Source organism: Pristiophorus japonicus, unplaced genomic scaffold (genome assembly GCF_044704955.1).
Source record: "Pristiophorus japonicus isolate sPriJap1 unplaced genomic scaffold, sPriJap1.hap1 HAP1_SCAFFOLD_449, whole genome shotgun sequence".
Taxonomy (NCBI): Eukaryota; Metazoa; Chordata; class Chondrichthyes; family Pristiophoridae; genus Pristiophorus; species Pristiophorus japonicus.
This window is the reverse complement of record NW_027254351.1, coordinates 191,967-197,966: the sequence shown is the minus strand read 5'-3', so window position 1 is coordinate 197,966 and position 6,000 is coordinate 191,967. Positions and strand designations below refer to the sequence as shown.

General features: G+C 56.9%; 1 protein-coding gene across 1 annotated transcript in view; it reads left to right on the top strand.

Moving 5' to 3' along the window:
• Nucleotides 1–1,878: 1,878 nt before the first annotated feature.
• LOC139251822 (E3 ubiquitin-protein ligase RNF31-like) overlaps nt 1,879–6,000 on the top strand; it is a gene marked incomplete at its 3' end in the record, with an annotated part of 193,743 nt that continues 189,621 nt past the window's right edge. Inside the window, exon 1 of the mRNA XM_070873311.1 lies at nt 1,879–2,027. The remainder of the gene's footprint in view (nt 2,028–6,000) is intronic.

The following is a 6,000-nucleotide window of genomic DNA, read 5'->3' as shown; positions in this document are numbered from 1 at the left end:
ATAGAACATTAGAAAGAAGTGGATATCAACGTTGGTGTGGATTAACGTCACACAGGTCCTCATAACCGAAATATAGAAAGAGGAGGAGAACCGTTCAGCCCCTTGAGCCTGCTCCCCATTCAATACGATCACGGCTGATCCAATCATAGACTCAGCTCCACTTCCCCGCCCGCTCCCCATAACCCTTGATTCCCTTATCGTTTAAGAAACTGTCTATTTCATAGAAACATAGAAAATAGGTGCAGGAGTAGGCCATTCGGCCCTTCGAGCCTGCACCACCATTCAATAAGATCATGGCTGATCATTCACCTCAGTACCCCTTTCCTGCTTTCTCTCCATACCCCTTGATCCCTTTAGCCGTAAGGGCCATAACTAACTCCCTCTCGAATATATCCAATGAACTGGCCTCAACAACTCTCTGCGGTAGAGAATTCCACAGGTTAACAACTCTCTGAGTGAAGAAGTTTCTCCTTATCTCGGTCCTAAATGGCTTACCCCTTATCCTTAGACTGTGTCCCCTGGTTCTGGACTTCCCCAACATCGGGAACATTCTTCCTGCATCGAACCTGTCCAGTCCCGTCAGAATTTTATATGTTTCTATGAGATCCCCTCTCATCCTTCTAAACTCCAGTGAATACAGGCCCAGTCGATCCAGTCTCTCCTCATATGTCAGTCCTGCCATCCCGGGAATTAGTCTGGTGAACCTTCGCTGCACTCCCTCAATAGCAAGAACGTCCTTCCTCAGATTAGGAGACCAAAACTGTACACAATATTCCAGGTGTTAAATATATTCAATGACCCAGCCTCCACAGCTCACTGGGGCAGAGAATTCCACAGATTTACAACCCTCCGAGAGAAGAAATTCCTCCTCGCCCCATTTCTGTGACCTCAGCCCAATTCCCCATCTTTGCCCCATATCCCTGATTCCCTTTGGACAGGAATCCATCAATCTCACATTTGTTAAAGGGTTGACTCAACGGTGACCTCCAGCCTCTGGGGGCGCTGTCACTGGAACTGAGTGACCTCCCAGCCTCTGGGGGCGCTGTCACTGGAACTGAGTGACCTCCAGCCTCTGGGGGCGCTGTCACTGGAACTGAGTGACCTCCCAGCCTCTGGGGGCGCTGTCACTGGGTCTGAGTGACCTCCCAGCCTCTGGGGGCGCTGTCACTGGAACTGAGTGACCTCCAGCCTCTGGGGGCGCTGTCACTGGAACTGAGTGACCTCCAGCCTCTGGGGGCGCTGTCACTGGGTCTGAGTGACCTCCAGCCTCTGGGGGCGCTGTCACTGGGTCTGAGTGACCTCCCAGCCTCTGGGGGCGCTGTCACTGGGTCTGAGTGACCTCCCAGCCTCTGGGGGCGCTGTCACTGGGTCTGAGTGACCTCCCAGCCTCTGGGGGCGCTGTCACTGGGTCTGAGTGACCTCCCAGCCTCTGGGGGCGCTGTCACTGGGTCTTTGTGACCTCCCAGCCTCTGGGGGCGCTGTCACTGGGCCTGAGTGACCTCCCAGCCTCTGGGGGCGCTGTCACTGGAACTGAGTGACCTCCAGCCTCTGGGTGGCGCTGTCACTGGGTCTGAGTGACCTCCCAGCCTCTGGGTGGCGCTGTCACTGGGTCTGAGTGACCTCCCAGCCTCTGGGTGGCGCTGTCACTGGGTCTGAGTGACCTCCCAGCCTCTGGGGGCGCTGTCACTGGGTCTGAGTGACCTCCCAGCCTCTGGGGGCGCTGTCACTGGGTCTTTGTGACCTCCCAGCCTCTGGGTGCGCTGTCACTGGGCCTGAGTGACCTCCAGCCTCTGGGTGGCGCTGTCACTGGAACTGAGTGACCTCCCAGCCTCTGGGTGGCGCTGCCGGAAGGAGCAGTGTTGGGTTTGGTGACACACTTCCGGGAGTAGTGAGAGAGAGAGAGAGAGAGATGGAGAGGGAGAGAGAGAGAGAGAGAGAGTGAGTGAGTGTGTAACACTGAGAGGGAGGTGAGCGGACACACAGAGAGAGACAGACCCAGAGCCGGGCACAAAGTGAAAGACAGACTGGTAAGTGACGTCAATATCAGAGGGAGAGGGAGAGGGAGAGGGAGAGGGAGAGGGGGGGAAGGGTGATGCAGGGGGAAGGGGTACATGGGGGGAGGGGCATACAAGGAACTGGGTACCAGGGGTATACGTGCGGTATACGGGGTACCGGGGGTATACGTGCGGTATACGGGGTACCGGGGGTATACGTGCGGTATACGGGGTACCGGGGGTATACGTGCGGTATACGGGGTACCGGGGGTATACGTGCGGTATACGGGGTACCGGGGGTATACGTGCGGTATACGGGGTACCGGGGGTATACGTGCGGTATACGGGGTACCGGGGGTATACGTGCGGTATACGGGGTACCGGGGGTATACGTGCGGTAAACAGGGTACCGGGGGTATACGTGCGGTATACGGGGTACCGGCTGTATACGGGGTACCAGCGGTATACGGGCGGTATATGGGGTACCAGCGGTATACGGGCGGTATACGGAGTACCAGGGGTATACGGGCGGTATACGGAGTACCAGGGGTATACGGGCGGTATACAGAGTACCAGGGGTTTACAGGATACCGGGGGTATACGTGCGATATATGGGGTACACGTGCGATATATGGGGTACCGGGGGTATACGTGCGGTATACGGGGTACCGGGGGTATACGTGCAGTATACGGTGTACCGGGGGTATACGTGCGGTATACGGGGTACCGGGGGTATACGTGCGGTATACGGGGTACCGGGGGTATACGTGCGGTAAACAGGGTACCGGGGGTATACGTGCGGTATACGGGGTACCGGCTGTATACGGGGTACCAGCGGTATACGGGCGGTATATGGGGTACCAGCGGTATACGGGCGGTATACGGAGTACCAGGGGTATACGGGTGGTATACAGGGTACCAGGGGTATACGTGCGGTATACGGGGTACCGGGGTATACGTGCGGTATACGGGGTACCGGGGTATATGTGCGGTATACGGGGTACCGGGGTATACGTGCGGGAAACGGGGTACCAGGGCTATACGTGCGGTATACAGGGTACCAGGGGTATACGTGCGGTATACGGGGTACCAGGGGTATACGAGTGGTATACGGGGTACCAGGGCTATACGTGCGGTATACAGGGTACCGGGGGTATACGTGCGGTATACGGGGTACCGGCTGTATACGGGGTACCAGCGGTATACGGGCGGTATATGGGGTACCAGCGGTATACGGGCGGTATACGGAGTACCAGGGGTATACGGGCGGTATACAGAGTACCAGGGGTTTACAGGATACCGGGGGTATACGTGCGGTATACAGGGTACCAGGGGTATACGTGCGATATACGGGATACCAGGGGTATACGGGTGGTATACGGGGTACCAGGGGTATACGGGTGGTATACAGGGTACCAGGGGTATACGTGCGGTATACGGGGTACCGGGGTATACGTGCGGTATACGGGGTACCGGGGGTATACGTGCGGTATACGGGGTACCGGGGGTATATGTGCGGTATACGGGGTACCGGGGGTATATGTGCGGTATACGGGGTACCGGGGGTATACGTGCGGTATACGGAGTACCAGGGGTATACGGGTGATATACGGGGTACCAGGGGTATACGGGCAGTATACAGGGTACCAGGGGTATACAGAGTACCGGGGGTATACGTGCGGTATACGGAGTACCAGGGGTATACGGGTGGTATACGGGGTACCGGGGGCATACGGAGTACCAGGGGTATACAGGCGGTATACGGAGTACCAGAAGTATATGGGGTACCAGGGGTATACGGGCGGTATACGGGGTACCGGGGGTATATGTGCGGTATACGGGGTACCGGGGTATATGTGCGGTATACGGGGTACCGGGGTATACGTGCGGGAAACGGGGTACCAGGGCTATACGTGCGGTATACAGGGTACCAGGGGTATACGTGCGGTATACGGGGTACCAGGGGTATACGAGTGGTATACGGGGTACCAGGGATATACGTGCGGTATACGGGGTACCGGGGGTATACGTGCAGTATACTGGGTACCGGGGGTATACGTGCGGTATACGGGGTACCGGGGGTATATGTGCGGTATACGGGGTACCGGGGGTATACGTGCGGTATACGGGGTACCGGGGTATATGTGCGGTATACGGGGTACCGGGGTATACGTGCGGGAAACGGGGTACCAGGGGTATACGAGTGGTATACGGGGTACCAGGGATATACGTGCGGTATACGGGGTACCGGGGGTATACGTGCAGTATACTGGGTACCGGGGGTATACGTGCGGTATACGGGGTACCGGGGGTATATGTGCGGTATACGGTGTACCGGGGGTATACGTGCGGTATACGGAGTACCAGGGGTATACGGGTGGTATACGGGGTACCAGGGGTATACGGGCAGTATACAGGGTACCAGAGGTATACGGAGTACCGGGGGTATACGTGCGGTATACGGGTGGTATACGGGGTACCGGGGGTATACGGAGTACCAGGGGTATACAGACGGTATACGGAGTACCAGGGGTATATGGGGTACCAGGGGTATACGGGCGGTATACGGGGTACCGGGGGTATACGTGCGGTATACGGGGTACCGGGGGTATACGTGCGGTATACGGGGTACCGGGGGTATACGTGCGGTATACGGGGTAACAGGGGTATATGTGCGGTATACGGGGTACAGGGGATACGCGCTCTGTCCCCTCGACTCCAATGTTGAGGGAGCTGCTCTCAGTTTGCCAAGTTCAGACTTTCGCCCCACTCCCTCTCCTCCTGTGAGCCACAAGGAGCTGTTTAAGCTGAAGAGGAAAAGTGCTTTTGGGAGAGAAATACAAATCACTTTGGAAATGGAAACTGAAAGCTGCCGGTCGCAGAGTCTTAAAGGGGCAGGCTCTTAAAGGGGCAGCGTCCCCCTGGTAAAAATGCCCGGCCACACTTTTTCCTCCACCTCCCCCCCCCCCCCCCCGGTTCTGTGAAGCTGTGAGGTTGTTGCTATGGCGATACACTTCGGAGGCGGAGGGTTTGTGTGGTAGTGAAAGGCAAGTGGGGGGTGGGGAGGAGTCACTGTGCTGGCTATGGGTCGGGGAGGGACAGAGAGTGTTGTCGGTCCGGGCTCAGACTGGGGAGTGGGACAATTATAGATCCCTGCCAGGATGGGGGGGGGGGGGTGGGGTGTGTGGGGTGCGCAGGGGCTGCCGATTTTGACCAGAGGCCGGCTCCGAGGTGAGCCTGTCGGAGTTTTCCGGCTCCATGGGGGTCTCGTGACTGATCGTAGACTCTGCCCACCCCAGCTCTTCCCCATTCAGGGCCAGCCGCGGCTCAGTAAGCAGCACTCTCGCCTCTGTCAGAAGGTTGAGGGTTCAAGTCCCACCCCCCCCCCCGGGAACTTGAGCACATAAGTTTCTAGGCTGACATTCCAGTGCAGTGCTGAGGGAGCGCCGTCTTTCCGATGAGGCGTTAACATGGAAACATAGAAAATAGGTGCCGGAGCAGGCCATTCGGCCCTTCGAGCCTGCACCGCCATTCAATAAGATCATGGCTGATCATTCCCTCAGTACCCCTTTCCTGCTTTCTCTCCATACCCCTTGATCCCTTTAGCCGTAAGGGCCTCATCTAATTCCCTCTTGAATATATCCAGTGAACTGGCCTCAACAACTCTCTGCGGCAGGGAATTCTACAGGTTCACAACTCTCTGAGTGAAGACGTTTCTCCTCATCTCGGTCCTAAATGGCTTACCCCTTATCCTTAGACTGTGTCCCCTGGTTCTGGGACTTCCCCAACATCGGGAACATTCTTCCTGCATCTAACCTGTCCAATCCCGTCAGAATTTTATATGTTTCTATGAGGTCCCCTCTCATCCTTCTAAATTCCAGTGAATATAAGCCCAGTCGATCCAGTCTCTCCTCATATGTCAGTCCTGCCATCCCGGGAATCAGTCGGGTGAACCTTCGCTGCACTCCCTCAGTAGCAAGCACGTCCTTCCTCAGCTTAGGAGACC